Source organism: Mastigoproctus giganteus, chromosome 7 (genome assembly GCF_048544385.1).
Source record: "Mastigoproctus giganteus isolate SK-2022 chromosome 7, ASM4854438v1, whole genome shotgun sequence".
NCBI classification, from domain to species: Eukaryota; Metazoa; Arthropoda; class Arachnida; order Uropygi; family Thelyphonidae; genus Mastigoproctus; species Mastigoproctus giganteus.
In genome coordinates this window covers 25,040,002-25,062,939 of record NC_143581.1, presented here as the reverse complement: position 1 = coordinate 25,062,939, position 22,938 = coordinate 25,040,002, and the positions used below count along the sequence as shown (strand labels likewise).

The following is a 22,938-nucleotide window of genomic DNA, read 5'->3' as shown; positions in this document are numbered from 1 at the left end:
ATTAAACATGCTCTCAAAAGGCGTCACAAAACACATGTTCTGTCACGTGATATTCATCACCTGATGCAATAATGTCTAGTGATTGGGCAATTGCCGTTGGGATGTGACAAATCACAGTTGTTATACTACTGTTGGTATTAGGTTGTCATCAGACACCAGCTAGAAACAAAGTGTTGCTGTGAAAAATTTGTAAATAGTGCAGCATTCTTCTTCGTACAGTGTCTTTGTTACAAAGGGTTTAGTTTCGCGTTAAGTTCAGTTTTGCATTTAAAGGGTAAGCTGTTTTACGGTAGATTAATTATGGATAGTTGTTAGTAGTTACTTTTACCGATTTGTTGTGTAGTTAAAAATTAATTTGCTGAAACAAATTATATCCTGAAGGGTGCGGATGTGGAAGGGGGGGGGGTTGCAGATTCAATTCATTTGGTATGAAGTATATACTTTTTCAGTATGATCATTAAGTTACCTAAATGCTTTTTTTATATCATTATATCTTTACTTTCCTGGTGTTGTTTTTTTTTTTTTTTATTAACGATCTCAAAAGTAATGCAAGTTAGAAGATAAAAGATGACAGATAACAAAAAGTGTCATGAACACTTGTTGTGAATGTTGATTTCGGGGATTGATATAAAGGACTTATATGAAGAATTTCTTTGTGTTAGTTCTCACTGGTGATAATTCACAAATTTAAAATGTCAGTGATAAGATCACTAATTTTAAGTTATGAATTCTGTTCTACTCATTCTCAAGGGGTCAGTGCGAAACAGTACACATTAATAGTAATGGAGGCATGTGATTCAAGCGTATGAACTTATTTAGCTTAAGCCAAAGGAAAAAAAAAAAACAACAATTTCAGACATCCATTCCCCCTAAAAGTTTGTCCAGTTCAGCCTTGAATTTATTAAAGCTATCCCAACTCCCATAACAACAGATGGAAGTTTGTTCCAGCAATCAGCAACTACCTGCTGGCCAAAGGCAAATTTCTGCACATCTATTCTACAACTGTCTTTCCTCAATTTCAATTTATGTCCACTCAGGTTTGTAATCTGAGCAAGCAGAAGAATCCCATCAGAATTCACCTTGCTCAACCTATTCAAGGTCTTATACACCTTAATCCAGGGTCCTGAGCTGGGTATCACCATTCTTCTCTTTTTTGGTGATTCCCTACTACCTCTGTCTCTTTTTTGGCTGGTGCAGCATAAGCCTCAGGCTTCCTTCCACCGTATGGCTTTTAATAATAAAATCAGATCGCCTCACAGGTGCCTATTCTCCAGACACTGCAATTTGCAAAACTTAAGCCTTTTGTGGTAAGAGGAGCCCCTTCACTCCACTCAGTCTTGCTGCCCTTTTCTGTACTTGCTCAATTCACTCTATACATTCTTCTTAAAATGAAGCCTCCGGACCTGTACACAATATTCAAGATGTTGCCTGACCATTGCCTTATACAAAGGAATAATCACTTTTTCCTACTAGCAAAATTCCTGTATATCATTGACAAAACCCCATGACCTGCTCTTGCAGCCTGTCTGCATTGCTCAGAAAACTTCATATCTGACTACACAAATACTCCCAGGTCTTTTTCATTTTCACCATCCTAAGTGTAATACCACACAGTTGGTGCATTTCTCTGGGGTTACTTCTACCCATATGCTGTATTTTGCATTTGTTAATGTTAAACTTCAGTTGCCACTTCTCAATCCATCTGCCCAAATTTTCTCGATCTTGTTGCAGTAGCACACTGCCATTAGTGGCATTAACAACCCTGCCAACCTTTGTATCATCTGCAAACTGTGACACTAAGCCTGATATACCTTCATTAGTATCATTGATAAATACACAAAACAACAATTGGCCCAACACCGAACCCTGGGGAACTCCACTAATAACATTTGTCCAAGAAGAGCAGTTGTCCATTGTAGCAACTTGCCCTTAATGCCATACTGCTCCAATTTGTACAGTAGTCTTCCACGCTCAACAGCGTCAAAAGCTTGTTTTGTGTTTGCGTGTTTTGATTCAAGTATATGATATCAAAATTTTTTGCCTCCAGTTCCTTTGTAACCACATCATAATATCCAATAAAATTGGTCAGACAAGACCTCCCCTTAACAAACCCATGCTGTGTCTTAACTATTACTGCACTCTTGTCTAGATGATCCAGCAATACTTCTTTAACCAGTGATTCCATTATTTTACCCAGAACACAAGTTAAACTAACAGTTCTGGAGTTACTTGTGTCACCTTTTGAACCCCCTTTGTGAATTGGTGATACATTTGCACACCTCCAGTACATGGGGACCTCCCCTGAGTCCAAGGAAGCTCTCATAATTATGGCTAAGGGTTTGCTTACTTCCTTTTGCTGCCTCCTTTAATATAACTGGATAGATCCCATCCACCCCAGATGCCTTTCTTATATTTAACTTCAACAATTTCTCCTCCACTTTGCTCACAGTTATTACAAAATCATTAAGCACCCTGTTACAGTTTGATAAACATCCAGTGTTTTCCTCCCTTAACTCCTCGTGTGAGTGTAGTTTCAAAATACTTATTCAGATTATCAGCTATCTGAGCAGGTTCATCAACAGTCGATCCATGGATATCAACTGGACCAATCTGATTCAGACTAGCTTATACCTGCCGTAGGCTTCTGTGTAGCCTGATAATTTATATGTATCCCATGCATTTTTCTTCTCTGCCTCGAGTCTTATTAGTTCATCTGACATCCATTTAGGCCTAAACGTTGAACAATATTTCTTAAAGGTATGAAAAGCCTAGTAGCTTCCAGATTAGTTCCTTGAATGCTTTCCACTTAGAATTTGTTGCTGGTAACATCATCAGTTGGTCCCACTGTACAGAATTTAAAAATTATATGAGACTACTGTAGTCACTTTTACGGAAGCAAAAACTGTTCCCTTTACCCATAATGGTAATTATATCTTTAAGTAAATTCCACGTCAGTACACTGTGATCACTTCCACCTAAAATGGAAGTGATCACAGCTTTAAAAAAAAGGAAATTACTTTAAAATTTGATGTCCCTGCCAGTCAATCATCCTGAAAAACCCTGTTTTGATTCTCAAACTGTTTGAGGAAACAGGATCCAGTCAGAGGCGTGCAAAATTGTCTTTGGGAAGATGTAGATGAAGCAGTTTTTAAGTGGATGAAGTTCATTCGAGACCAAAAACATGCAGATATTAGGGCTATTAATAAAAGAAAAGGCTGTGGAGTATGCATCTTTTCTGCGGCACAAAACATTCCAAGTCAGTCCTGGTTGGCTGGACAAATTTAAAGAATGTCATGGCTTACTCGAAGAAGACTATATCCATTGGAAAGAGACAATTTTGAAAAAACTTTATGATTTTTTTTTTTTTTTTTTTGATTTGGTAGTTGTTGGCGCATCGGCTTCTGTGGCCATATTGCACCTCCCAAGGTTTTTGCAGTACTTTGATCCAAGCCCGAGGCGGGAATCGAACCCGCGACCTTTGGGTTGCCGGGTAGGTACTTTACCCACTCGGCTAGCCCGGTCGGCGAAAAAACTTTATGGACTAAGAGTCCAAAGACATATTTAACATTGATGAAACATGTCTATTTTTGGTAACGAATGGGCCTGGAGTACTGGGGTCCATAGTTCACAAATACATATATAGTTTTAGTTATTACCCAGTTTATTAACAAAACAAATTATAATAAAATATAATAAGATAAAACCAGTAGCTTTCGGGACGCGTGTCCCTTTGTCAACTGACAAGTTAATACAAATTTTGAATACAATACAACGAGCAAAGTGGCACGTTAATCATGCGTCATTGTTGTTGCACGGACGTGTGCTGCTTCTACGCCACTGATCATCCAGCAATAAAATGGTAGTTTCCAGGATGGGATGTAGACGCATGCCTTTCTGGGGATTTAATGCCTTAGAATTGTTTATTATTTTGAGTGACTCTAGCCATAGGCGGTGGCGAAAGTGTCGTGAGTGGTCCACTATCTCAAAGTCGCGTTTGGGGTCAAGATCGCGGTTGGTGGCCCAAAAATGTTCTGCGACCGCGGACTGGTCAGTTTCGGCAAGCTGGATTGCTCTGTCGTGTTCTGTGAGGCGATCTTGGAGACGTCTTGATATCTCCCCTATGTAGCAACTGTTACAGTCTCTGCAGGTGATACGATACACCACATTGCTGCGTAAGACAGGTGTGACAACGGTCTTCACATTGGAGACAACTGACCGTAGGTTCCTGCAGGGTAATTGCACACATTTGATGTTGTAGCTTCTAAGGACCTTCGAAGACGGACCTAACCAGATGCGGTTATCCACCCCATGTACTAAACAGATGCCTGTTACAGGCAAAAGAACTCACATCCAACCCAAGACCTCCGAAGCAGGTCAGTATATCGTCCGCCTACATTCCATATTATCCAGGAGTGTCAGGACGCATCTCAAAGGTCCTTAGAAGCTACAACATCAAATGTGTGCAATTACCCTGCAGGAACCTACGGTCACTTGTCTCCAACGTGAAGACTACTGTCACACCTGTCTTATGCAGCAATGTGGTGTATCGTATCACCTGCAGAGACTGTAACAGTTGCTACATAGGGGAGACATCAAGACGTCTCCAAGATTGCCTCACAGAACACGACAGAGCAATCCGGCTTGCCGAAACTGACCAGTCCGCGGTCGCAGAACATTTTTGGGCCACCAACCGCGATCTTGACCCCAAACGCGACTTTGAGATAGTGGACCACTCATGACACTTTCGCCACTGCCTATGGCTAGAGTCACTCAACATAATAAACAATTCTAAGGCATTAAATCGCAAGAAAGGCATGCGTCTACATCCCATCCTGGAAACTACCGTTTTATTGCTGGATGATCAGTGGCGTAGAAGCAGCACACGTCCGTGCAACAACAATGACGCATGATTAATGTGCCACTTTGCTCGTTGTATTGTATTCAAAATTTGTATTAACTTGTCAGTTGACAAAGGGACACGCGTCCCGAAAGCTACTGGTTTTATCTTATTATATTTTATTATAATTTGTTTTGTTAATAAACTGGGTAATAACTATAACTATATATGTATTTATGTCTATTTTTTAAATGTTTGCTGAACATGACACTGACTTTTAAAAGGTGATAAATGTTTAGGTGGTAAAAATAGTAAGGAGAGGATTACACTCTTGGTTGCAAATATGGCTGGTAATGAAAACTGAAGCTTTTGGTAATAGGAAAAAGTAAACAATCCCCATGTTTCAAAGGAGTAAAGTCATTAGAGTTGGACTACAACAAAAAACCTTGAATGACAAGTGAAATTTTTGAGTATTGGATTTTAAATTTCGATAGAAAAATGACACGAATGAAAACAGAAAAATTGCGTTGATTGTCGAGAACTTCCCTGCCAACCTTCACTCAGTAATTTCGAAACTTGCAAGCATGAAACTTGTTTTCTTCCTTCTGAATAATTTGTCTTAACTGCAGCCAATGGACTAAGACATTATGAAGAATTTGAAAATGCACTACCAAAGGTGCATACTGAAAAAACTTATACTGAGAATAGAAATCAACCACACTTTTGCTAAGAGTTGGCGAAAGTGTGGAGTCAAGATGTGACGGAAACAATGATTAAGAATTGTTTCACAAAAACAGGTTTTGCTAAATTAACAGAGATGAGAGGGATGAACTATTAGAAGACATTGAGTAATCTTGGGAAGTGTTCCAAGCAAGGTTTGATCGGTGGCGAAATTGTTCTTGACGAATTTTTAGGAATTGATAATGATGTCATAGTAGCTGAATATCTGAGTGACTCCAACATTTTGGAAACTAGTTAAAAGAACCAGTGACAGTATCGACGATGAGTTGGATGAAAATGAGGGAAATATTAAACCTTCCAAACAAATGTTGGCAGCATTTTGAAACTTTGCATCAAGGCCTTCAGTGGGAAGAAACTGTAACACAAAATATATCTGAGTGTTTAAAATTTAAACAAATGTGAACATTTTTATGAACTGTGTACAGTAGAATCCAGTGTACAACAAAAAATAACCAAATATTTTAGACATAATTCTTAAGTGTACTAATAAATTGTGGGCATCATGTAAGTAGTCACTTCTTAAGATGTATTAATAAATTGTTTTAAAATGTTAGAAACTTTATTCATTACCACTTCTTTCCCATATTTTACTGTATTTCTGAATTTACAGTATTTTTCATTGTTGAAAAGGTCATATTTTTTTATAATGAAATTTCTGTATAACAAATTTTTTCAAGGGAATGATCGATTTCATTATATAGAGGTCTGACTATATAGAAAGGTAGGAAAGCATAAATAATACTGAAGACGACACAGCTAGATCTTGCTCAGGCAGTTCGGGGTTGCTAATAGGAATTCCCATTCCTATAGTAGGACCTTAACATAGTTCCGTGAGCATACCCTTATTTAAGCCAGTTGTGTGGTATATAAAATAATAAAAAGTTAATAAAAATAAGATAATAATATACTCCTTGGTTAGCCAATTGGTGGTACAAGTTTTCTACGTTTGTACGACACCAAAGAGGCCAGGAGTATAGACCAGTGGCACGCAAACTTATTTCACTCGCAACCCCCTTTATTAAATAAAAAATTGACACAACCCCTCAATGTAAAACCTGAGATGGGATGACCAGATTTTTAGCGAGGAAAAATAGCATTTTATAATTTATGTAGTAGAAAATTTTATTCGACTACTGAGAAGGGAATAAAAAAAAATTGTTTCCATTTTAATTTTCACATTAAAATAATTGTTTAATATTTTAATTGAATACAGCAAAAACAACAAATCAAATTCTTATTCTTCCATTAAGATTATAAAACAGTACAAAAAAAATTTAATGATTTCAAAACAAAACAATTAATGAGAAGGATGAGCTTGGATAACTGATAATATTTGACCCATGTTTGAAATTGCTAATCTCATGTCATCTTCTGGATCAAGTCTGGAACGCTGTTATATGTAGACCTGAAAGGTAGCAATGCTTGTATCACCATTTTCGATAATTCTGGATACTTGTCTCGAAGAGAAAGCCAAAATTTTTCACAAATTGTAGTGAGCACGTAATGCTTCGTCAGCGACAGGTCGATGAGATTTTCCTTTTGCGGAATGGTAATTTTGGGACATGAAATTTCAAAAGCAAAGGGATCACGAATCCAATACAACTTTTTTTTTTCTGGAGAAACATTAAATCATTTGGAAAAATTTTTAATTGGCATTGTTAGGTAGGTGGCAACGATATCCTTAAATTGTGAAATGTCAATATTATTAACAAAATCAGAAAAACATGGGAACATTTCAGTATTATTAAGTTCAGCTTTCCAAAGATAAAGAACGCTTCTATTTTATCACTGAGTATTAATATATTTGATCCCTGTCCTTGAAGATTTAAATTATTAAGTTTTTCAAATATATCAACAGGGTAACTATTTTTTTTTATTTAAAGCCATTTTTTATTTAAAAACAATCGAGGAAGGTTCTGATTTTTATCCGATAAAAACAAAACTTCAGGTTTGAGGTCAAAAAGGAGTCTCAACACTTCACCACTGGACAACCACTGCTCGTATTTAAAAGAAGTGTTTCATAAGCGGATACCATTTCGCTGCGAAGTATAGTGAAAAGTCTGCTATTTAAGCTTCAACTTTTAATAAAGCTGATACTGCATCTTTCAAAACTTCGCAGGGAGAACAAGAGATTCGGCAATAGTGTGCAATTACAAATTTTTTCTATTAAATATGAAACTTCCAACGATGCTCTTAAAATTTTACAAGGAACTGCCGTATGTTTCTTTGTGAAAGATTTCACACGTTGGTGTGCCTTTTGAAAAAGGATTCAGTTTTATCCATTAGCTCTGGATGCTTCGTATATAAGTGTCTTTAATTTAATAGGTTTCATGCTTTAGTTAGGCAGTGTCTGAGGGGGTAGCACAGTGGTATCGTCAGCATCCTCCCCACACCGGGAGGATGCTTTTTTATTTAGTTAGGCAGTTTTTTGTAACATATTATGCACACAGGACGTTGCTCATCATCAACAACGCTGTAAGTGAAGCTGTCCTTTGTAAATTCCTCATGATATTTTATAGTCTTTTTCATTCCTTTTCATTTGGAATATCATGGCTGTCTTCCAGAAATTGGTGGTTGCACTACACTTTAAATAACGTTAGTGTCCAAATTTTCACATGATATATTTCTTACCTTATTAGTTTCTGAAGTATCTGTTGCAACTTTATTGTCGCCACTCCTCGGCCGTTTTGTTCTGATTACTTAATTGTCCTTGGTAAAATATATATTTTTTTCTTCTTAAAAACAATGATAATAACACGAAATGAGCAATATAGAAAGTAGCAGAAGAATGAAAAACACATCCAAGTTCACATGAAAGCACTGAATTACAAAGCAGAATAAAGCGTGTGTGCAGCAGTCTTGCTATTTACTGCCACCACATATTTACACCTCTGGCCTTTAGGCAATTTGAGAATTTGTGCTGTTGGAAACACAAATTGAGATCTAAAGGGATTACCATTCAGCAAGTGTACTGAGAAGTATTAATACATACTTAGAAGTCGCACTCGTCAACTGCTTTCTGTGTGTATCCATAGTCAGAGAAGAAATTAAGGTGTATTCACAGCACGGAAAATAATAAAGAAAGTCACCCTAAAAAAAAAAAAAAAAAGTGGCAGTAGGGTTCATTTGTATCTCAGACTTCGAGTAGTAAGGTCTCTACATCTACAGTATTGAAAAAAGTAATTTTAACAACAGGTTTTTACCTTTTATGTACACCAAAAAAAAAAATAATTTTATTTAAAAATTGCCACGACCCCTTTCATTTATCCCATGACCCGTCTGGGGGTCATTCCCCACATTTTGCGCACCACTGCCCTATAACTTGGAATGATCACTGACTCCAAACACAGTTTTATTAAACATTTGATGTATCTTCGTGAAAATATCAAAAATTATATATCCATGCTGATCTGCATTCCAAAAAAGAAATCTTGTGGGTTGTCTCATTGTACACTGCACTCGATTTATAAAGATGTGTTCCTCACTATTTGCACCTATTCTGCTGGTATTTTGTTCTGGCATGCCAGTTAAACCACTTTGCAAAAATAAGTTGTCTTACATGCTTGAGGCCATGTGGTTTTTAGGTTTCACAGTTAACTGTGCCACTAATCCCAAAGTTAAAGTCACATTGCTGGAGGTTTTTATTTCGGTGGTTGCAGAATACTTCCATTAACTCGTTTTGGGAATTCAACACAGGACAGTGGGTATTCAATACGATTCACGCTAGTTAAGGAGGTGGTACACCTCCTTGTAGTGTAGATTTGCATTGGGCAGGCTTTCGAAGTGATCGCTTTCCTGGTGGAAAGGCTGCCCAAAATAACTAAACCACACAGCAATACACAATCTGTAGAAAAGTAACATTGTATTACGAATATAACATTAGAGACACACACACAAATTTCTGGCTGTTTTAGAAACCTGTATTATCAGGCTATATCACGGCACAATAGAACTTACATTCCACAACCACTCTGCTTAAGATGTTGTACATGTTACATGTACTTTGCTGAGATGCTCTTATAAATATTGTTGTGCATATTGTAAACTCCACGGTCAAGTATGAACTTGACATTTTTTATAGACTTTGAAGGTGCCTTTGATTCTCTTTGGTGAGAGAGCACCATTGAATGTCTTCGGTCTGTCAGCTGCTCCTACAACTATATCTTACCAGAAGTTATTTTTAAGACACACGAAGATTATCATGAATTTGAGACATCAACGTGTCTCTCCAATTTTTTAAAGTAGTCTCGAGGGTATTATCATTGGGCCCCTTATTTCGACTTTTTGCTAAGTGAATAGTTGGCTCGCATCTTCAGTGACACAAACACCAATTGCTTATGCTGTTAACCTTGCTGTTATTTTTGGTAGTAGATTACGTTCTGCAGTAGAAATCCAGGCTTCTACTGTTTTAACGGATTTATGCTACTGGACCATCATAAATAAACTCTCCATGATAATAGCGATTCCCTTGTTACCGATTCTAAATATTTAGAAATAATAATAGAACACAAATTAAATTTTCCTCCCATCTTTTGCACTTAACCGCTAAAATAAAGAAGTTTACAGAAACTGTGATCTGCATCTCTTGTTCCATTGGGGTCTTTGTGAAAACTTTATTATTGTATTGCCATACATAGGTTCATGGCTTGCTGTGAACACACAGCAAGCCATGAACTTTGGTCCTTGAGGTTGTCACAGACATTCTCTCAGATATGCCAGACAAGCTGTACTTGCTACCTGGGAGTCTAAAACACTGATGGAACTGATGTTCGGGTGACACTCAAGTCAAGTGGACCCAATTTCGGCGAAATCCGGATGGTCTGTGACAACCAAATCCTCTGCTTGCACCTTCACGATGGTGGGACTGTTAGTAATCCTGGGTATAACCTCCATGCACAAGTACGTGGTGGGTGACCACCCAGGTGTGAACCAATGTAAGCAGGGGTCGAGGTGTGGCGTCCACACCACATGGAAGAACGCCGACCCTCTATGTTACCAGGCAGTACTAGGTGGTAGATGACTCTCATCAACCGGTGAAATACCACCACTTTGCTTATTGGAGGCTTGAAGTGGTGGAACCCATGTTTAGTCTCTAGAGCTAAGTTCCGGTCAACCCTTCCCTATCTCTTCCATCATGCAGTATGATTGATGACTTTTGAGGTTATGATGAACGTCGTGGCGAGATCCAATATTCCTTACGTTTCGAGGGTACAGCTCTAAAACGGTGTTCGCAGGCCGGCCGCTAGTTAGTACACCGGACCGAACCTATTGGTAACTCTCTAGGAAGCTTCCGGATCAGCTAGTGTATAATCTTGCTACCTCTACTCTGCCAGACAGTGACTGGAGGGAGTCCGAGTAGTGTGTATGCGGGGAGCATTGTCGAGGCCACGTTATGTCAAGGATCTGGGTATATTCTTACCACATGTACGCCATATCCAAAAATTTCATTACTTCATTCAGTGTGTCCCACCCACTTTTTCTTACTATTGAATCCACCATGAATTGTCAAACTGATAGAGCAAGTTTATCTGCGAAAAGATCTAAACCTCCCAATGACTTCCTAATTCATTTCACAAATATTTGGTCTCAATTCTAATCACAATGATGTCCATTTCCACTTGCAGTCTGCCAAACCCAATGTACTTTTTCTGAGAGAATCTCAGTTATCGGTTGATTCAACTACTGCTCATCTCAGATGCCCAAATTATTCGCTGTATGATTCCTTTCTCCTCAAAGGTGGTACGTGTGCATATGTCCATTCCGATATTCCCTGTCAGAGACTTGGTAATTTGGAATGTCCGCTTTTTAATCTTCTCTGGCTTAAAATCTCTCTACCTCATTGTGTCAAATTCATCTGTTGTCTCTACCATTCTCCCAACTCCACTAATCACTTGGAGCTCCTTGACTTCCTCTCTTTGCAACTTGACTTTCTCCAGTCCAACTTTCCTAACAGTGAGGTAATTTTCCTTGGTGATTTTAATGTTCACAACTCCAGCTGGCTTCCGTTTTCTAGTCACACCGACCCAGCAAGTCGAGATGCTGAGGCTTTTGCAATTACTAATGACCTAGCACAGATTGTTCATTTACCTACAAGAATACCAGACAATCTTAATCATACAGCCAATACACTTGATCTTTTTCTCACAAACAACCCTTCCAAGTACACGGTCGAAGTGAGTGGTCCTTTAGGTACCTCAGATCACAACTTGGTGATTGTCTCTTCTCCAATGGAACCTTTATCTCATGGCTATTCCCAACCTCGCGTTGTTTGGCATTACAAGAATGCAAAATGGGATGACCTGTGAGACTTATTTTCTTCTTTTCCTTGATCGGATTACTGTTTCAAAACTTCTGATGTCAATGTTTGCTCAGATCGTGTCAGTGAAATTATTCTTGCAGGAATGGAATCCTTTATCCCACACTCCACCTTAAAATCTCGTCCTTTTTCTAAACCTTGGTTTTCCAATAAATGTGCTAAGGCTGTCCAAGAGAAGAATGTTGCATATCGTAATTGGCTTGTTTCTAATTCTTCAGTTTCATTTTCTGCCTACACCAAAGCTTGCAACAATTGTAAAGCAGTTATTAATCAGTCCAAACTAGAGTTTGAACAGACTAAGAGTAGAAAACTTGCTTCTTGCCCTAATGGTAGCCGAGCATTCTGGTCTCTTGCCAAAGCTATTGGCCGCAACTTTTGTCCATCTCTGCTCCCACCTTTGTCCAAACCAGATGATTCTGTTGTCACTTCAGCCAAGGATAAAGCTGACCTGCTAGCATCCCATTTTTCTTCGAGCTCATGTATTAATGATCTTGGAAAAACACCTCCCACCATTCCCAACACGCTCCATTCAATGCCTCCGTGGTCTTCCGTCAAAAGGATGTCAGAAGGATTTTCACGAATCTTGATGCTAAGAAAGCTCCAGGTCCCGATGGTATTTCTCCACTTGTTCTCAAAACTTGTGGTCCTGAAGTTACTCCTGTTCTTTGCCACCTTTTTTCACTTTCTTATTCCAACGGTGTTTTTCCTTCTGCTTGGAAATTTGCTCATATCCAGCCAGTTCCTAAAAAGGGTGACAAATCCCTCCCATCCAATTATTGTCCCATTGCAATTACTTCTACTCTTTCTAAAGTAATGGAGAAATCAATTAACCACCAACTTTTAAACTACCTGGAAACCTTCCGTCTGATCAATGATCGCCAGTATGGATTCCGTCAGTGTCGATCCACTGGTGATATTCTGGCTTATGTTACCAATTTATGGACAAATTCAACGGAAAAGTTTGGTGAAACACAAGCAGTTGCTCTTGACATCTCAAAGGCTTTCGATCATGTTTGGCATAAAAGTCTTCTAAACAAGCTTCCATCTTATGGTTTGCCAACTGTTTTTTTGTAATTGGTTATCTAATTTTCTCTCTGATCGCTCATTGAGGGTGATGGTAGATGGCTCTCTGTCTTCTAACTTCTCCACTAATGCTGGTGTCCCCCAAGGTTCAGTTCTTTCCCCCACTCTTTTCCTCTTGTATATCAATGACCTTCTTCCATTGACTGGAAATCCTATTCATAGTTTTGCCGATGATAGCACATTGCATTCAACTTTCCATTTTGAGAAACCTTGTCCTGCTCAATCAGCTTCAACATCTCTCGAAAATCTGCTACCAATTCCTTAAATGCCGATCTTCAGGTAATTCTCCAGTGGGGCAAAGACAATTTAGTTGTTTTCAACCCTTCTAAAACTCAGTCTTGTCTTATATCTCGCAAAAAGGATTCTTCTGCTCCTATGCTTATCTTTAGTGACACTCCGATTTCTAGGCAAAATGATATATCTCTTTTTTGGGGATTACCCTGACTTCTAATCTCTCTCTTGGCACAAGCACATTACAAATATTGCTTCCTCTGCATCTAAAAAACTTGGTTTTCGCTCTCGGCGTTACTTTTCTTCCAAACAGCTGCTCACTGTGTATAAATCGCAAATCCGCCCTGCCATGGAATATTGTTCCCACAACTGGGGTGGTGCCCCCAAAACCTCTCAGGCTTCTTGATTCCATTCAGAAGAGGGCAGTTAGGTTATTTAATGATTCATCTCTAACAGAGTCTCTCCACTCGCTTTCTCATAGACGTACTGTTTCTGCTGCCTGCCTCTTCTACAGATACTTCCATGGGCACTGTTCTTCTGAATTGGCTTCTATAATTCCCGCTCTCTCTCTTTCTTTCAAAACAGTCCGAACACGTGCCGCCACCAGCCAACATCCATTTACTGTCCAACTTCAAACCCACAGAACCAACTTTTCATCTTCCTCATTTATTCATTCAACTGCCGTTTTCTGGAACAACCTTCCTTCATACGTATTTCCTGAAAATTACAATCTACAGAAGTTCAAGTCCAATGTCAACAAATATCTTCTTTCGTCTTCTCAACCTCCAACCCAAGCACGGTACTAAGTACTATAGGTTCTAATACCTCTTGTGTTTGGGGTTCACATAAAAAAAAAAAAAAAAACACACACAAATTCACTAAATCATGGCTTCATACAGTAGGAACAAAGTCATTCTCAGATGTATCTCTTCAGCAATAAAAAAATAAATAAAAGAAACATGGCTCTCAATGATTTACCAAGTTATTTTCTTATTAGAGTACATGGCTCCATCACCTAAAGAACTATATCTGTTTGGTCTTCGCAGGTCTGATTCTTTTTTTTTTTTTTTTTAAATATATAATATAGATAGGAGCCATATTTCGTTTGACTGCACTTCTTACATGCAGTTATTATTATTATTATTAGCCATATGGTACAAGGAAGCCTGAGGCTTATGCTGTACCAGACAAAAGAAAAAAAAACTTCCTGCATTACCGTGTGAGTGAGAGAGAGAATCACCAAGAAAGAGAAGAATGATGATATCTGGGTGTGCCAAGCCTAGACAGTAAACAATATGGGCTTAATCGGTGATGTTCCTAAAACTCTGTTGCAAGAACATGAGGTTAGCCACAGTTCCAACTTATTTGTGAGTGTTTTTCCTTGTGGTGTACTCAATACCTGGACATAAATTAGTATGGAGATTGATTCCAATGCTTATCGCCTCCTGGTAGTTAAGTGACCAGATACAAGTAAACGACATAAGTTAACAGCACACACTGGACTTACCACGATACATACCTATACCTTTCTACACTGCTCGACAAAATTAACAGAACATGTAGAAAACATGGTGTAACTCATGCAGCTTACGATGAAGCAGGACAAAATTTGGTATGGCGGTATACCATAGAATAAAGATAAAATGAGGAGACAGCAAGACACTTCGGACAGGTATAAGGGACATTTATAGGTGTTCTGTAAGAATTACCAAAAAAGGTCACATTACAGAATGTTGTTGATACAAGATGCTTGAAAAATGGTCAGATTTTATCAGTATGGCGTATTATCAGATTTTATCAGTACGGTCCTTCCAACGGCTAAACATGCCTGACATGTTCAATCGGAATTAGATCTGGTGGTCATGGCAGTCGTAGGATATCTTCAGTTTCAAGATATTCCTCCACCACTCTATGTGCTTTGGTGTTATCTTGGATGAAAAGAAAATCTGGGCTAACCGTACCCCTAAAAAGTCACACATAGAGTCCAAGGGGCTGTTCTCTATACCTCGGCACAGTTCCAGTACCCCTATCAAAAACAGACGGGGCCCGTTGATCAATATTAGTACCACACGAGTACACCGCCTCCACTGTTAGTGTCCCTTTCTCTGGTGTTGGAGGGATGGTACCGCATTCCTCATTTGTCTCCAGATGAAATAGCATCTAGAATCTGTTTGTGGGCTAAAATTGGACTCATCAGAGAACAAAACTGCATCACATTTATTGAGGCTCTAAGTCACAAATTCGTGGCACCAGTTTCCACAAGCTCTGCACTGGTCCAGGGTTAATGGGATTAGTATTATTATTATATTAGGGTTACCCATAATTGATCACATAAACTTGTATTTGTGTCTGTAATTTGCGTGTGTTCTCTGGTCGATTTGCCTTCTTGGCTGGACGAAAAAACTCCGGTTTCTGGGGAAAAAAACCTTGCTATCTACGCCTGAGACCAGCTAACTCAGCCACGGAGTGAAAAAAGCCCATTAAAGTTCCACACCTCATCAACAGGATTCGAACCCTTAATGTGATACTGCATGACACATTAAGCCAGTGTCTGCGACTGCCTGGTTCTTCTCGTCCAACAGCCTGCCATCTCAATAAATCATTTAAATGACTTGCCATTCTGAGTACTGAAGATGTAGCTATCCAACTGAGCAAGCAAAAAAAAGGGAATGAAATGAAGTGGTTGCAACCCATCTTTTTTATAGGTATGAATAATTGCATAATATGCGGCTCTGTATGGTGGTAGATCGATTTCTATTGGATACTCGGTATTCATGAAAAACATTTTGTTCTGTTAATTTTGTCAAGCAGTGTATATATGTTGTGCGGCTTTTAGAAATTTTTAGGTCTTCCCTTCTGTCATACCGTTTCAAAATCCTAGATTACCCCTAAAATTTCACAAAATTTTCCTATAGGTTAATTTCCTTCTACTTCTCTCTCTCTCTCTCTCTCTCTCTCTCTCTCTCTCTCTCTGTGTTTTGGCTGGTGCAGCATAAACCTCAGGCTTCTTTGCACCCTATGGCTAATAATATATTTCTTACCTTATTAGATTCTAAAGTATCTGTAGCAACATTATTGTTGTCACTCCTCTGCCATTTTGTTCTGATTACCCAATTGTCCATGGTAAAATATATATATATTTTTTCTTCTTAAAAACAATGATAATAACATGAAATGAGCAATGTAAAAAGTAGAGTAGCAAAAGAATGAAAAACACATCCAAGTTCACATGAACGCACTAAATTACGAAGCAGAATAAAGCGTGTGTGCAACAGACTTGCTATATACTGCCACCTCTGGCCATTCACATCTCTGGCCTTTGGGCAATTTGAGAATTTGTGCTGTTAGAAACATGAATTAAGAGCTAAAGGGATTACCATTCAGCAAGTGAACTGAGAAGTATTAATACATACTGAGAAGTCACACTAGTCAGCTGCTTTCTGTGTGTCCATAGCCAGAGAGCAAATTAAGGCATATTCATGATGCAGACAATAATAAAAACATCCTATAAAAAAAAAAAATTGGCATTATGGTTCATTCGTATCTCAGACTTCAAGTAGTAAGGTCTCTACATCTACAGTATTGAAAAAAAGTAATTTTAACAACAGGTTTTTTAGTTTTTATGTACACAAAAAAAATAATTTTATTTAAAAATTGCTGCACCCCACAGTTTGCACACCACTGGTATAGACTGTACATTATGTACAAGCTGAGCAGCTATGGAATATCAGTTAGCCATGATATTATTGATTTCAATGGTGTAGTTCAGCGGTTCTCAACCTTTTTTGACTTGCGAACCCCTTTCAACATAATATTTTTTATCGCAAACCCCTTTCAACATAATACTTTTAAAGCGAACCACTAAGCCTATTTTCTCTGAAATCGTATATTTCTGAATTTTTATTATAAAATATTTACAGTACTACGTTTTTATAAGCTACACAGCATAACAATAAGTTTTATTATTAAGTATCATTTATACTTTGTAAAACAGTTAATAATCAATCCAAACTAGATTTCGAACAAGCTAAGAGCTGAAAACTTGCTTCTCGTCCAGTGGTAGCCAAGAATTCTGGTCTCTTGCCAAAGCTGTTGGCCAAAACTTTTGCCCATCTCTGTTCCCACTTCTGTCAAAACCAGATGGTTCTTGTGCCACATCAACCAAAGATAAAGCTGACCTGCCAGCATCCTATTTTTCTTCCAACTCGTGTATTGATGATCTTAGTAAATCGCCTCAAACCATTCCCAGTACACTCCATTTAACGCCTCCTGTGATCTTCCGTCAAAATGATGTCAGGATTTTTATGAATCTGATGCGATGCTAAGAAAGCTCCAGGTCCTGATGGTATTTCTCCACTTGTTCTCAAAACCTGAGTTCCAGAACTTACTTCTGTTCTTTGTCGCTTTTTTCACTTCCTTATTCCAAAGGTGTTTTTTGTTCTGCTTGGAAATTTGCTCATATCCAGCCAGTTCCTAAAAAACGGTGACAAATCCCTCCCATCCAATTATCGTCCCATTGCAATGACTTCTACTCTTTCTAAAGTAATGGAGAAATCAATTAACCGCCAACTCTTAAACTATCTAGAAACCTTCCATCTGATCAACGATCGCCAGTATGGATTCCTTCAGTGTCGATCTGTTGGTGATATTCTGGCTTATATTACCCATTTATGGACAAATTCAATGGAAAAGTTGGGTGAAACACAAGCAGTTGGTCTTGACATCTCAGAGGCTTTGGATCATGCTTGACATAAAGGTTTTCTAAATAAGCTTCCATCCTATGGTATGCCAGCTGTTTTTTGTAATTGGCTATCCAGTTTTATCTCTGACTGGTTAATGTAGATGGCTCTCTGTCTTCTAACTTCTCCACTAATGCAGGTGTTCGTCAAGGTTCGGTTCTTTCACCCACACTTTTCCTCTTATATATTAATGACCTTCTTCTGTTGACTTTATCCATAGTTTTGCTGATGATAGCACATTGCATTCCACCTTCCAGTTTGAGAAATCTTGCCCTGCTCAAACAGCTTCAACTTCTCAAATATCCACTACCATTTCCTTAAATGCTGATCTCCAGGTAATTCTCCAGTGGGGCAAAGATAACTTAATTTCAATCCTTCTAAAACCTAGTCCTGTCTTATATCTCTCAAAAAGGATTCTTCTGCTCATATGTTTATCTTTGATGACACTCCGATTTTTAGGGAAGATCTTGAGGTTTACCCTGACTTCTAATCTCTCTTGGCATAAAGTACATTACAAATATTGCTTCCTCTGCATCTAAAAAACTCAGTTTTCTCTTGGCGTTACTTTTCTTCCAAACTTTTGTTGACTCTGTAGAAATCGCAAATCTGCCCTACCATGGAATATTGTTCCCACACCTGGGGTGGTGCCCACAAAACCTCTCTCAGGCTATATTCCATTCAGAAGAGGGCAGTTAGGTTAATTAATGTCTCATCTCTAACAAAAAAAACCAAATTATGATATTAGGGTCACACGTAAATGATTACATCTACCCATAATATGTATTGTGTCTGAGACCGACTAACTCAGCCACGGAGTGAAAAAAGTCCTTTAAAATTCCTTGCGTCATCGACGGGATTCGAACCCGGGCCTTTTCCACCCGGTGTGAGGAGGTAGACCTTTCTATAATTCCCGCTCCCTCTCTCAAAACAGTCCGAACACGTGCCGCCATCAACCAACATCCATTTACTACCCAACTTCAAACTCACAGAACCAACTTTTCGTCTTCCTCGTTTATTCATTCAACTGCCATTTTCGGGAACAACCTTCCTCCATACGTATTTCCTGAAAATGACAGAAGTTCAAGTCTAATGTCAACAAATATCTTCTTTTGTCTACTCAACCTCCAACCCATGCATGGTATACTATAGGTTCTAAAAGAAAGAAAAAGTACTTGTACATAACAATGGTCCTTGAGAATCAAAAAAAAAAAAAATTTAGTATGGAAAACATTTATTTAACATGATATACTGTAAGATAGTAACTAATTATAAGGAATTGTGGGAGATGTGATTTCTTTCTTTCACAATTCTTTACTTTTTATTTAATTTGATTTTACTTTATTGTTTATTATTAGTTATATTTTGTAGTTTACAATAATATACCTATGTAAATCTAAGCAGATGCCACTATAGAATTTTTAATGGGAACCACTGGTGTAGTTAATCAACTTTTTATATTTGATAATAAGAAGCGTTTTTTTGATATGCTAATACAGGTAGGCTATAGGAAACTGGTTGTACAGAAGCTTATTGTAGAGGTTTCTGATATTGTTAACTATTTTTTTGCTATTGCATATACAGTGAAACTTCTCCTAACGGACACCTCTTGTTAACGGACATCTCTCTACAATGGACATTTTCAAATTCCCCAACTCACCTCCATTGGTTTTAATGTGTTTGCAGCTTCTGTCTAGCGGACATTCTCTGTAGCGGACGCGGACAGGCAATCTGCACTGTTTCGTTTAGATTAGCACTTAATTTGATCTCCCCATAATGGACAGCGGGCGAGCTTACTGCCCTTTTTCTAGGAACGTTTCTTCCACGTATTGCCTCAATCGTGTGTTTATTTTCTATTTCCGATTCTCTGAATTTTATCAAGGTTTACGTCGCGGTTCTAAACCCTTTTTCAAGAATTTTAAGGCCCATGTAAAACTTCTGATGAATTCGGTGTGTGCAGGGGGGGGGAGAATATGGTCGGCCTTTCGTCTTTTCAGTTTCAGTTTTCAGTTTTGTTCAGTGTCGTGTGAAGTGCACATTGTCTTCTCGTAAACATTTAACTTTAAAAGATAAAGTTGAACTCATTAATGCGTATGATCGGCAAAAAAATAGTGTTCGCAATCTCACTGCAAAATTCAAAATCGGGAAGACCCAGGTAAGCGACATCCTAAAGAAAAAAAATGAACTGCTCAAACAATTTTGGCAACACGGAAATGATCAGGTTCAAAAATCATTCCCGAAAACTGTTGGACTTCAAATTTGTCGCGCACTTGCTAAAAAAATTCCCATTAAGGGGCCGATTATTAGGGAAAAGGCTTTGGAGGTTGCGAAATCTATGGGAGTAAATGAGTTCAAAGCTTCTGTGGGATGGCTAGACAAGTTCAAAACTCGGCATAAAATTTCTTGGAAAACCGTAAGTGGTGAAGGTGGATCTGTTGATACTGGGGTTGTAACAGAGTGGACTGTCAAATTGGAAGATTTATGTCGTGATTTTGAAGCTAAGGATATTTACAACTGTGACGAAACAGGGTTGTTTTTTTAAAGCTCTTCCTGAAAAAACAATTAGTCTAAAAAACGAAAAGTGCCAGAGCGGAAAAATTTCTAAGGAACGCTTGACTGTACTATTGTGTACAAATATTCTGGGAGACTTTGAACAACCTCTTGTTATAGGAAACCCACAAAATCCTCGTTGTTTCAAGGGCATAAAGTTGAATCTTTTGGATGTTGACTGGAAGTCTAATAAAAAAGCGTGGATGACACGAGATATCATGAGCGAATGGATAAGTCACTTTAACCAAAACATGATTCGTGAAAACAGAAAAATTATTCTTTTCATGGATAATGCTGGATCTCACCCGCACATCATTGAATTGTCCAACATTCAAATCATTTTTCTTCCACCAAACATCTGCAGAGTGTCAGCCCTTGGATCAAGGGATAATAAAAAATTTTAAACTTCACTACAGAAAACGTGTTTTAAGACATCTCATTGCAAACATGAACGATGTAACATGTGCGAGTGACCTTGCAAAGAAAATCAGCATCCTAGATGCGATTCAATGGATTTCCTCTTCAGTAAACGCAATTAGAAAACAAACTGTCGTGAACTGTTTTGTAAAGTCTGGCTTGTCAAACGCAAAAATTGAAGTTGTGAACAGCAATATGGAGCACCAAGAAGAACAAGAACTTCATCTATTGATAACGTACGATACTTCAGCTACAAGTGACCCTGGCTACAAAGATATAGACTCAAACCTCACTACAGAAGATGGTGCTCTAGATATCAACGACATTATCATCGATATTTTTCAAGAAGTTCCTTATGAGGATGAAGAAATGGAAGGAGGTCATTCTGTCGAAGAACTTATTAACGACGAACCACCGATGAAAATAGAAGAAGCGCTCATACAAATCAATCGTTTAAAAATGTTTTTTGCCGCTGAAGAAGATACTGAAGGACTTTCAATGGTTTCTTCACTCGAAATAAATGTTGAAAACAAAATTATCAGCTGGAAGAAGGTGCAGAAGAAAATAAGTGATTACTGTATGCATTTTTCTTAAGATAAAGTCATAATATGCATAGCACAATTGTATGTATATTATTTACAAAAATATTGTGCAAAATCTGTATATATTTTAATTTAATTTTACATTAAACGTTTAACGATTTTTCTTTCTTTCTTTTTTTTTTTTTTTCTCCCTCAGACTTCTTATTAGCGGACACTTCTCTCTAACAGACACATTTTCGTTCCCCATGGCTGTCCGTTAAAGGGAAGTTTCACTGTAGTGGCTATTCTAATGTATTGTGACAGAATGATATTAGCATGTATATTTTTGGAGATATTAGAATGCCAATGCATGAAGTTAAGACTTTGAAGTTGAAGGTTTCCCGTTTATTGTATATGTTGACTGTGGTATTGAGGGTTATTAAGATCTGTATCTAAATCAAGGTATTTGGCTGCCAGGTTATTATAATTGGTTTTTTCCCAAGGCGAGCTCTTCTGGATATATATTGGCATGATCTTGTAGGAAGTTGGGGCAATTTGCTACAAATAAATCATCAGTGTACCTAAACAAACAGATTTTTGGAGGCTGTGAGGTTTCCTACCAATACACGTATAGATGTGCAATGATGCAATTGGCAGGGCTACCCATAGGGGTACCTATGGTTTTTAGGCAAACTATTTTTCCATTAAAAATTATTGGTAATGCACAAATTCATTAAGTTGTTCCAATATGTTGGTTTACAGTCTGTTGTGTTTGTATTTATTGTACAGATTATTTAGTACATGATTTAGATTAGCTTGATTAATGCTGGTGAATAGGCTATGGAAATCAATGGTTTGTATATGGGATATATTGCTATTATGCAAGGCTTTTAAAATGGGGATATTGTTAGTGATAATCCTGCTGTCATGTAGGATGTTTCAGTAACTGTTCCAGTCTTGCCAGATTTGTATGCATATCTGCACTTGCATGAAGTAATAAATCTGAAGTCTATTGGGTTCTTATGAAACTAAGGTATGAAGTATATGTATGGAAAATTATAATTATTAATATTAAGTTTTAATTTTTTGTTGATAACTATTAACTTTTTGTTATGATATTGCCATTATTGGTCACAGACTTGTATGTTTCACTGTAATCGAGTTCGGTTTTTAGTGTATGAAAGTAAAAAAAAAATTTACATATGAAGGCATAGTTGCTGGCAGCTTTGTCTACAGAGGTGAACATAAACTGGTCATGCAGCTCAGATAATTGTTTTTTAAGTATGTTTTTTGAGATATTGCAGTTGATAGTGGCAGGTGGGGATACATGTATACATGTGATTTTAAGGCTTTATAATTATTTATTAGTTCTGATGACAGTATTTATCCACATGCAGAAAGATTCGATATTTATAAGCTAGCATGAAGCAATAGTTGAGGAGGTCAAGATACAACTGCTTATTGAAGGTGGTTAGGCTGGTTTTTGTATACAACCTGAATTTGTAA

At 37.9% G+C, this 22,938-nt stretch overlaps 1 protein-coding gene across 1 annotated transcript in view; it reads left to right on the top strand.

Moving 5' to 3' along the window:
- Positions 1-228: 228 nt before the first annotated feature.
- The window catches only part of LOC150082669 (tumor protein p53-inducible nuclear protein 1-like), a 60,888-nt gene continuing 38,178 nt past the window's right edge, over positions 229-22,938 (top strand). Inside the window, exon 1 of the mRNA XM_090378239.1 lies at positions 229-274. The gene's annotated coding sequence lies outside the window, so the exon portion shown is untranslated. The remainder of the gene's footprint in view (positions 275-22,938) is intronic.